The sequence below is a fragment of the Furipterus horrens genome, unplaced genomic scaffold (genome assembly GCF_987537825.1).
Source record: "Furipterus horrens unplaced genomic scaffold, mFurHor1.1.pri manual_scaffold_17, whole genome shotgun sequence".
NCBI lineage: Eukaryota > Metazoa > Chordata > Mammalia > Chiroptera > Furipteridae > Furipterus > Furipterus horrens.
In genome coordinates, this window is record NW_028327187.1 from 26,963,560 (window position 1) to 26,975,486 (window position 11,927).

Below are 11,927 nucleotides of genomic sequence, written 5' to 3' on the forward strand. Positions count from 1 at the left end.
GGATATGTTAATTTAATGGGGTAATCATTTCATTATGTATATGTATATCAAATCACCACATTGTGCACTTTAAATATCTTACAAGTTTGGTTTGGTCTATTGATTTTGTTCCATTGGTCTGTGTGTCTGTTTTCATGCTGGTACCATAGTGTTTTGATTGCTGTGGCTTCATAATATAGTAGTTTGAAATCAAGAAGTGTGATACTTTGTTCCTTCTCAAGATTGCTTTGGCTACTTGAATTCTTCTGTAATTCTGTATGAATTTTGGAATTTTAAAAAATTTCTGTGAAACACACCATATGAATTTTGAAATAGGTTGCAATGAGTCTATAAATCACTTTTTGAATTGATTTGAGAGAGAGAGACAGAGAGAGTAAGGGAAAGTAAGGGAGGAAGAAGGAGAAATAGAGAAATATCAATGCTTGTTGTTCCACTTATTTATGCAGTCATTGGTTGAGTCTTGTATGTGCCTTGACCAGGGATTGAACCTGCAACTTTGGTATATTGGGACAATGCTCTAACCAACTGAACTACCTGGCCAGGCCTATACATTACTTTAGATAGAATGGACATATTAACAATTCTTCCAGTCCGTGACCACAGGATAGCTTTCCTTTTATTTGTGTTTTCTTCACTTTCTTTCATCATCTTAGTTTTAGTTGTGTAAATCTTTCACTTCTTGGCTAAATTTATTTTGAAGTATTGTTTTTGTTGCTGTTGTAAATGAGATTATTTTTTAAGTTTCTTTTGCAGATGGTTAATTGTTAGTGTAATAAACACAGCTGATTTTTGTGTGTTAGTTTTGTATCCTGTGACCTTATTTGTTTGTGGGTTCCAACAGTTTTTTTGATGGATTCCAGAGCCTGTGATTAAGTGGCCAAGTGGGGGTTGAAAAGTTGCTTGCATGAGACTGTCTTTCCCAACACCTTATTTATTGATTATCAGAATATTTATACTATCAGATAATTAAGAGAATGTATGAAATCATTATTCTTTATGATTTATGTATAAAACCTTTCCAAGACTAATTAATTATTATTAAGCTTTAGTAAATTCATACCACAGAAAACCTCTGTTACTCTAGTAGGTGTGGGAGAGTCTTTAGCCATTGTGCATACCTTAAATTTTGTGATTGTCTTTCCACAGTTTACAGCCTGTGTGACTGGCTGAGATATTTATCACCTCCAGGAAACATTGGTAAATGATCATAACAGTACATACTTACATTATAGTGCTGTTGTTAAGAATTAAGTGACTGAGGGGGGTGCTGGACAGAGGGGAGCAAAGGGGAAAATTGGAACTATTGTGACAACATAATCAATAAAATATACTTTAAAAAAAGAATTAAATGACTTGACATGCTGAGTCTCCCTCCACAACTAAGAAGAAATACAACTACCTCAAAACTAGAAACAAGCAGAAGTTCCAGAAAATCAAACTGCATGGAAGTTCGACAAACAAAGATATAAAGAAAAATACTCATCCAGACAGGTAGGAGGGGTGGAGCCGGGGCAGAGAGGATGCAGTGTGCTGGTGGCAGCAGCGGTGGCAGCTGCAGGCCAGCAGAAAGCAGTTACACATTTTAAAAAGTCAGGAGAGACACCTGGGGAACATTCCCAGCTCTTCACCAGACTGTGCAGCTCATGGTCCCAGCACCGAGGAAAATCAAGCCTCATTGCTTCTGAGTGTGCAAACCAGTGGGGGTTGGGGCAGAGGCAAAAACTGCTGGTCTCTCAGCAGCGTCATCTTGTTTAAAGGGCCCCCATGGTCCTAGAACATCGACAGACCCACCCATTCTGGGAATGATGGCCAGGGCAACAGCTAGAGGGGCGCCAGTCCCATACAAAAGTGGGAGAAGTGCCTGGAAAAGGGGTGAGTGCTGGGAAAGCAGCATTGTTCCCTCTCAGACCCCTCCCCCCATACAGTACCATAACGTGGTGAAACAGGTCACCCAGTACTGATGAATCCCTAAGGCGCTGCCCCTTAAACATAACAGAAGCGACAGCTCTACCTATGACACAGAGGCAAACAAACACAGGAACCTGTCAAGATGAGGAGACAGAGGAGTATGGCCCAAAAGAGGGAATGGATCAAGGTTGCAGTGGGAGAACTAAATGATGAGGAGATAGCCAACCTAACAGATGCAGAATTCCAAACACTGGTGATAAAGATGCTCACAGACTTGACAGATATGCTTGAGTATGACAAACACATAAGGGAAGAAGTGAAGGCTATGTTAAGTTAAATGAAGGAAAATCCTCACAAAACCAGTTGTGAAGGGAAGAAAACCGTGGTTCAAATCAATAAGTTGGAACATAAGGGAGAAAAAAAAAACCCAGTCAACCAGTACAGAATGAGGAAACAAGAATTGAAAAAAAAATGAGGAGAGGCTTTGGAACATCTGAGACAACTTTAAACGTGCCAGCATCTGAATCATGGGGGTGTCAGAAAGAGAAGAGGAAGAGCAAGAAATTGAAAACTTATGTGAAAAAATAATGGAGGAAAACTTTCCAAATTTTGCGAAGGAAATAGACATACAAGTCCAGGAAGCACGGAGAGCCCCAGGCGAACTGGACCCAGAAGGGACCACACCAAAACACATCATGATTAAAATGCGAAACGTGAAAAATAAAGAGAATCCTAAAAGCGGCAAGAGAGAAGCAGAGAGTTGCCTACAAAGGAGTGCCTATAAGACTATCAGCTGATATTTCAAAAGACACTTTGCAGGCAAGAAGGGACTGCCAAGAAATATTCAAAGTGATGAAAAGCAAAGACCTACAACCAAGATTACTCTATCCAGCAAAGCTATCATTTAGAATAGAAGGACAGATGAAGTGCTTCCCAGACAAGGTGAAGCTAAAGGAGTTCATCATCACCAAGCCATTATTATATAAAATGTCAAAGGGACTTACTTAAGAAAAAGAAGATCAAAACTATGAACACTAAAATGACAACAAACTAACAACTATCAGCAACTAATCTAAAAAAATAAAAACAAAATCCAACAAATCAAACCAGAATAGGAACAGAATCATAGGTATGGGGATCATTTGGAGGGTTATCAGCTGGGAAGGGGGAGGGGAAGAAATGGGGAAATGGTGCAGGGATTAAGAAGCATAATTGGTTGGTACAAAATAGGGGGTTGTTAATAATATAGGAAAGGGTGAAGTCAAAGAACTTATATGCACGACTCATGGACATGAACTAAGTGGGGTGGGATTGCTGGAGGAAAGGGGGGGATACTGGGCAGAGGGGAGCAAAGGGAGAAAAATTGGAACTACTGTAACATAATCAATAAAATATGCTTTAAAAAAAGAGGTGAAGGTGAAATGTAAATCTCACAAACTTAATGTAGGCCTGTGGTGGCATGGAAAGAGCATAGAAGATGCAGCCAGATAAAACTGGATTTGAAACCTGACTCTGCATTTGCTAGTTATGTGACCCCTTCAAGCCATTTACAGGTAATTATTTTAACTGGGTTCCTCATTTGTATAATGGGGATAAGAACACTTATCATAAAGGACTGTCATGAAGATTCGATGTGAGACTATAGGTAGAAATAAACACATATGTATGTATTCTACAAATATTTATTCAACGTATGATATGATGGAGATCAGTGTAGTGTGGGGGAATTCTTTGAAAGGGGTATCAGGAAAGTCCATTATAGGCACAAATAATGTGATGGAAGAGTTTAACAAATGGGAATTTCATCCTTAGCAAATTTTTCCAACTTGCACTATTTCTACCTAGACAACTTGTACAAGTTTCTCTCTTTCTAGAAGCACCTACGTATTTCTCTGGGGTATCAGCAGTCTGTTCACCAATTCTTTCCTTTCCCTCAGTCTCTTGGGCTTGCCCCATCCCTCCTAAGCACAAAATTCTGAGACACCAAGGACATTGCTGGACCTTATTCAGTAATAAGCCTCTTTCCGTGGTTCCTTCTCTGCATCATAACTGTTATTTTGTTTGTAGGAATCCTCTTTATTTTAACCATTTTTTGACTTTATTCAAATATAATTAACAAATCACTACTACTGATCACAGGATGAGCAGTTCTCTTAGGTCTAGTTATAGACTAAGCTGTCAACACTGAATACAGTTCCTGAACACCTAACCCTGGATTTAGAGACTTAACGATAATTTCAGACTGAGCCCTGAACCCTGGCCCCAGTTGGAGACCTTAATTCTATCCATAAACTGACCCTCTTTCTGGCCACATTCCAAGGCCTTAACCCTAATTAAGTTGAGTCCCTGGGTAGAGTCACATACTCACTACCTATATCTGGTCAAAGAGTAAGTACATATGACTGGTCCCAGATCCTAACTATAGCCACTGATAAGCCCTTAATTCATGATACTAAGATCATGCATATGATCATACAGAGCCCCTAAACCTGTCCCAGGCTGAGACTCAAGACTGAGCTAAAGACTGAGCTAAAGACTGACCTAATTCTGTGGTATACTTAATATCCTACATTGACCACAAAATAAATGCTCAGCATAGATACTGACTGAGCTCTAAACCCTGATCACAGACTAAGTCTCTAGTCTGGTCAGAACCTGAGATCTGATCTTGGAAACCAATCCAGCTACAATTTCCACAGACTTAGCACTAAACAGAAAATGATCCCAACACTGGCAACAGAATGACTACTAAACTTATCCTCATACAGAGACCAAAACATGTACAGAGACTGAACTCTAAACTTAGCCAAAGACTGTGCCTTAATCCTGGCCAAGAAGTGGAACCAAATCTTCTACAGATTTCAGGATGCCCTTATCCTGCTCACAGATAGAAGAACCCTGAACATAACCATAGGCTAAGACTTAACTCTGTTCAAAGATCAAGTTCTAAACCTGGCCAGGTACTGTGCTCATAAATCTGATCACTGAATAATCAACTGAACCTGGTACACACTGAGCCCCATCACTGGCTACGGATTTGGCTCCTAAAATCTTATAGTCTCTAAACTGCTTACAAACTGAGTCTCTGGCCACAGACTGAATTTCTAATTCTCATCACAGACTGAACCCATAAACCTTACCTCCAACCTGAGCTTTCAACCTAAAAATAAAACTGATCCCCCAATATGGCTAATGACTGATCCTGAATCTTTGAGATATACTGAACTTTATCTCTCACTAAATGCTAGCCCCAGACTGAATCTTTAATTCTAGTCATAGACAGATTCCCAATACCAGAAACCAAACTGTTCACCAAAATTCTTCAAAGGCAAAACCCAAACACTGAACATAAATTAAGGATAAAACAAAAACAAATACTTTTTCATAGTATTTTCTTGAAACCTAGCATGAGATTTAACTTTAACCCTGAGAACAGATGCAACTTACCATGGCCATGATCTGAGCCCTATTCTCAGAGTACTGCCCTGGGATGAAGAATGGAAATACATTCCACAATCTGAGACATGAAGACTGAACCATAAACCTGGCTAAAAAATAATTCCTAGCACTGCAGGGCTGAATTAAAACCCTCTTCATATTATTAGACCTAAAAACAGGCCAAGACTGAGTAATAACCCTTGTCATGGACTGAGTCTTAAGCCCATAAACAAAGTTCACTATATTATTGGCTACAGACTGAGTTTTAGCAAATTGAGTTTGAGCAATCAGTCTGGCCACAAATCTATTCCTAAATTTGAGAAGGATGTACACATGACACTGGGCACTCTCGGGGCCCTAAAAATTAGCACAGATTGAACTCTACTACTGATAGCAGAATGCCTGCTACACTAGTCAGAGTCTAAGTCCCAAACTGACAACAGGACATGAACACTCTGAACTCAAACCCTGGCAATAGCCTGACCCAAATCTCTGATTCAAGCCTAAGTCTCTAAATCTGAACTCGAGCTGGATCCTACGAGTTGTCCATTCTCACACTAACATTATTTGTAGACTAACCTGTAATGTTAACAACCAATCTGAGAAACACGTTTACACTCTTAGCCCTAAAACATTCTTCATAATAAGCCTTAACCTGGCCATTGGTAATCCCTGAGCTCTGGTAAAAGCTTAATCAGATACAAAATTAGCTGAATTTCTACACATTAACAATGATCTATCTGAAAATAAAATTAAGAAAAATCTCATTTATAGTACTATCAAAATAACAAAATATATAGGAATAAACTTAACCAAGGAGGTGAAAGACATTTACACTGAAAACTATAAAACACTGATGAAAAAACTAAAGCAGACACAAATAAATGGAAAGACATTTCTTGTTTATGAATTGTAAAACTTAATATTATCAAAATGTACATACTACCCAAAGTGATCTACAGATCTGATGCAATCCCTATAAAAATCCAAAGGCATTTTTAACAGAAAAACAATCATAAAATTCATACTAATCTGAATAGACATTTCTCCTAAGATACAAAGAAATGTCAAACAGGTATGTGAAAAGATGTTCAATATTACTAATCATCAGGGAAATGCAAATGAAAATCACAATGAGAAATTATCTGACACTTGTTAGGATGGCAAGAGATAACAAGTATTGGTGAGGATATGGAGAAATTGGAACACTTATATATTGTTGGAGGATATGGAGAATGGTGCAGCCACTATGGAAAACAATATAGAAGTTCCTCAAAAAATTATAAGTAGAATTACCAAAGGATTCAGCAATATCATTTATGGGTTTGCATCCAAAGAAAATGAGATCAGTATCTCAGAGAGATATCTTTGACTCCTATGTTTACTGCAGCATTATTCACAATAGCCAAGATATGGAAAAACTTAAATATCCATCAACAGATGAGTAGATAAGGAAAATGTAGCATATACATAATATGAAATATCATTTAGCCTTAAAAAAGAAGAAAATCCTACCAGTTGTGACAATATAGATGAGCATAGAGGGCATTATGCTAAGTGAAAAGGCCAATAACAGGACAAATATCACATGACTCTATTTACACAAGGAATTTAAAGTAGTCAAGTTCATAGAAGCAGAGATTATAATAGTGGTTGTCAAGGGCTTGGGGGAAAGGGAAATGGGGAGTTATTGCTCACTGAGTATAAAGTTTCAGTTTGGCAATATAAGTAAGTTTTAAAGAGCTGCTCTATAATATAGTGCCTAGTGCCTATAGTTAAAAACATGGTATTGTGCACTTGAAAGTATGTTAAGAGGAAAGATCTTATGTTGAATGCTCCTACACAAAAGAAAACCCACAAAAGGACACAAGAAAATTTTTGGAGGTGATTGACATGTTTAGTGCCTTGACTGCAGTGATGGTATCAAGGGTACATGCATATGTCCAAACATCAAAATATATACATCAAATATGTGGAATTTTTGTATCTCAATTATACCTCAACAAAGCTTTTTTTTAAAAAAAGAAGGGGCATTGCCCATAATTTCTGCTCTTTTAATCAGGAAAATAATTTTTTCATAGGTCAAAACATTTCTTTTTGTGCCTCATTGATGAAGAAAGAATCGAGAAAAGTAGTGTTAGCTTTTAGAGTCTGTATTTTAAGATAAGAGAAAAGGGTCCTTTAAGGATATTGGGTTCATTAATCAACAGTATTTGCTACAGCAGGAGCTCTCTAAAATTCATATCATTTTTAAATAACCCACCTAAAATGTTTGCTGAATTGTTGCTTCAACATCCAATACAGCTACTAATAATTATAAGCCTCCTTAAAGTGTCTAAATAAGCAAAAATAAATGTGTTATATATGGAACGATACTGGAATTTTCAAAACCATAATAACAGAAAAATAAAAGTTTAATCAGGTAACACCAACACCAGCACTTGGTGAACAGAAACTCTACACATAGTCCAAATGAGACCACTACCAGGAGAATCAACTCTAATACAGGCCAAATAAAAATGCTAACACAGGTCACCAACTGAGCCATGCTCTGGCCAAGGAATTAGGTACAACACTGGCTACTATGACTTAGCTCCACAGACCATTCCTGATATGGGCTACTGACAAAGACAGAACCCTCACACTAGCTGAAGTCAGAAACCACTCTGGACAAATATGCATTACAAATCTTGTTTACATCTAGAGTTGAAATCCTGGCCACAGTCTATACTTTAATATTGTCCAAACATTAAATGCTAACTTTGGTCTGAGACAAAACTCAAGGGTACATCACAGTTAATGTCCTAACATGGCAACAGACTGAATATTAAATTTAGACACAGATTGTGCTTTAAGATTGGCTATAGACTGAAGCCTAATGCTGGAACAAGAATAAACTCTAACCATGAACTCTAGTTAAAACTTCACCTAAAGAAAGACTTAACATAAATCCTGTTAAAACTCTTAATTAGCCTTGCCCCAGGAAACAAAATTAGCATGAACAGTAACTCCTGGCAGAGCCATAATGCTGGTCTTTTTGATTCCCAAACCTAGTAATAAAAATGATTCCAACAATGACCAAAAACTAAAGTCAGTCCTTGTGCTGAGCTTTAACCCTAGCAGTGGTCTATCTAAGGCTGACTGGACTTTAGCGCTGATCTCAGAATGAGGCCTCTTCCTATGGATAGACTAAATGTTAATACACTTAGCCCTCTGTATCCAAGGTTTCCACATCTGTGAATCAAAAATATTTGAAAAAATATTTCATTGTTGCTGATGTATACTATGCATTTTGGCCTGTGACGGTTACATCTGTACTCGACATGTACAGACTTTTCTTGTCATTATTCCCTAAACAATATAGTATAAAACTGTTTACATAGAAGTTACATTGTATTAAGTATTATAAGCAATGTAGAGATGATTTAAAGCATATAGGAGGATATGCATAGGTTATATGCAAATACAATGCCATTTTATACAAGGGACTTGAGCTTCCGTGGATTTTGGTATCTAAGGGGGAGTCCTAGAACCAATCTCTAGTGGATACTGAGGGACAACTGTCCCTAATTTTGTACATTGACTTCACAATGAAGCATAATACAGGTCACATTGGACTAATGGCAGCCTCAGAGTGAGCTTTCACAATGGTCAGAAATGCTCTCTGATCCTTTTCAGAGATTGAACCATGACTATTACTCGGGCCTAACATTGACATCAAGATGAGTCCTAAACTGAGTTCCATGGTTATCTAACCAGGGATCCACACTGACTCATAATGATAGCAACAGATTGACTAAGTCTTAACCTAAGCAAATATTGAAGCCAAACACATTCCACATTATAAACCTGATGACTGGCCAGGACTTGAGCTGTACACTGGCACTCCATAGAGCCTTAACCTTGGCCTAGTAATTGACCTATAAACCTAGCCAGACAGATTTACTCTGGGTCACTATTTCACAAATTCATCTTCTTATACTCAAGTATTTTTTCTGGTTATATTTTCAAGCATACTTTCTACTTATTATACTACATCAAGTCTCACCTTTGTATGTATAAACACACACACACACACACACACACACACACACACATTCTAAGAAGCCTTGAAGAAATATTACCTGTCACAGCTAAGTAACTTAATTATTAATCTTGTTTGTTGATAGTTTCTCCCTAATAAAATATAAGCTCTAGAGGGAAGGGATGTTATTTTTTTTTAAATCTACTTCTCTATTTCCCACATACAGAATTATGCCTGGAATATTGTATAAAATTAGTAAAGATTTGTTGAATGAATTAATGAGTAGTTCCTTGTTACTCTTCTGTCCTCTTATTTGACCTCTCTGTGCTATATTTCAGCAATTCTACTTTGTTTTCTCTTGTTTCATCTATCTGGCTATTCTGTCTTAGCTTCCTTTGAAGGCACCTCTTCCTATAACTACTGCTTGAATATTGTTATCATCTAGGGTTCCATACTTATTCTTTGGTCTTAAAAAAAAACTATTCTAAACACTAAGTGAAATTTAATCAATTTTTTACCTATCCAATTGCCATCTATAAACTGATGTCTCCCAAATGTTAGTTCCAACCCACACTTTTCTCCTGTGCTTTCAACCTATATTTCCTTGCAGCCTACCAGACATCTTCACCCAAATGTACCACATACTCCTCAAATTTTAAATTTTCAAAACATAATTCCTGCTATCCCTTAAAAAACTTGCAATTCTTTCTGAGTTCCCTATCTCAATGAATGGTATTATCATACACTCAGTCTTCCAAATCAGAATTTGGGAGTCACAACAGACTCTTTCCTTTCCCTCACTTTAAATATCCAAAGCATCAACAAATCCATATGATCCTACCATTTCCTTGCTTAAAATCCTTTGAGGGTTCTTTACTGCTTTCAGGTTAAATTTTGAGCTCATTGGCATAATCCCTATTCATATCTTATCAAGTTCCTGCAATATGAAACTTCTTTTTTGACCCCTACACTTTCTCATTCCCTTATTTCTCTCTATGGAATATGGTTGACCTCCTTGCCCCAAATCTGACAAATATCTTACTGGTTCTTAAAGTCTCATTATTCAAGCATGGATTCCTCTGGAGGTGGAATGAATTATTTTTTATCTATGGTCCTATAGAAGACTATGTAGATCTTTTTAGAGCACTTTTCACATTGTATACTCTATCTACCCACTTAGATTGTGAGGTACTTGAGGACAAGGACTGTTTTCCAATTCTGTGGCAATAGTGTCTAGCCTAGTGTCTTGCACAAAGCAATTTGTTGAATAAACTATTAAATCTATTAAATCAACTTCTTCCTTAACTTCTGTTTTTAAGTTTTTAGGCAAATACCCAAGAAAAATGCAATTTATTTTTCTTTCCCTTCATTCTATTTGTGAGTCAAACAGTTGTCCTCATCAGTAGAAGTATAGCAACACAGTAATGATCCATTCAGCTGTAAATATTCATCTCTAACAAAGAAAAGTCAAAATTTAGAAGTGAAATTAGCCCTAATAAACAACCATTTTACTCAACTTTCAAATTTTTAGGAAGTGTTTAGGTGCCACCCCATTTATTTCTTTATCCACCTCTTTTAACATATTTTTACTAAAAAGAAAAATAAGTAAAAAGAACAATAGTTACTTAAAGAAATGTAATTATTGTTGATTGTATTTCCTATCTGTTCTAAATTATTTCATTACAGCAATATATGTGCCTACTGTTATTCATGGCAACAATATGGCCTCATTATGGGTTAAGTAGGCTTCTTTTAGGCTGGCTTAAATCACATTTCTATGCTTGTTATGTATGACACCATTTCAAAGGAAAAATATGACTCCCAATTAGAAACAAAATATACATTTTTCCAGACCCTTTGAAGTGATTCTAATGCAGATGGTTCACACAGAACACACTTTGACAGTTTTAAAAGACCAGTTAAAATTGTAAGCTTATCAGAGCATAAATACCATAAAGTCATTCAATCAAAACTTAATGAGAATTTCAAATGATGTTATGAAGTGCTTCCCCCCAAATGCTAATAACTTAACCAACAGTAAAATAAATCTAGAACCTTTGGGACTTCCAGCCAAGATGGAGGCCTAGACTGACATGTTCCATCTCCCCCCACAACTAAGAAGGACTACAACTACTGCAAAACCAGAAATAACCAGAAGTTCCAGAAAAATAAAGCTACATGGAGGTCCAGCATATGAAGTTATAAACAAGTGGTGCTCATTCAGACAGGTAGGAGGGGCGAATCCAGGGTGAAGAGGTCAAGCTGTGCTGGTGGCGGCAGCTGCGGCGATGGCGGCAGGACGGCGGTAAGCACAGACACCCATATTTAAGGGGAGGGGAGAAGTGCCTGGGGAGAACCCCTGGCTGCAGACCAAACCCATCAGCTCACATTCCAATGCTGAGAAAGACAGACCCCCATTGTCTCTGACTGTGAGGGCTGGAGGGCGTGGGGATGGAGGAGGAGGCTCCCGGTCTCTCAGCGGAGAGTGAACGACAGGAATCCATCTTGGACCTCCGCCCCCACCAAAGTGCCACAGTGTGGTGAGAAAGGTCACCAG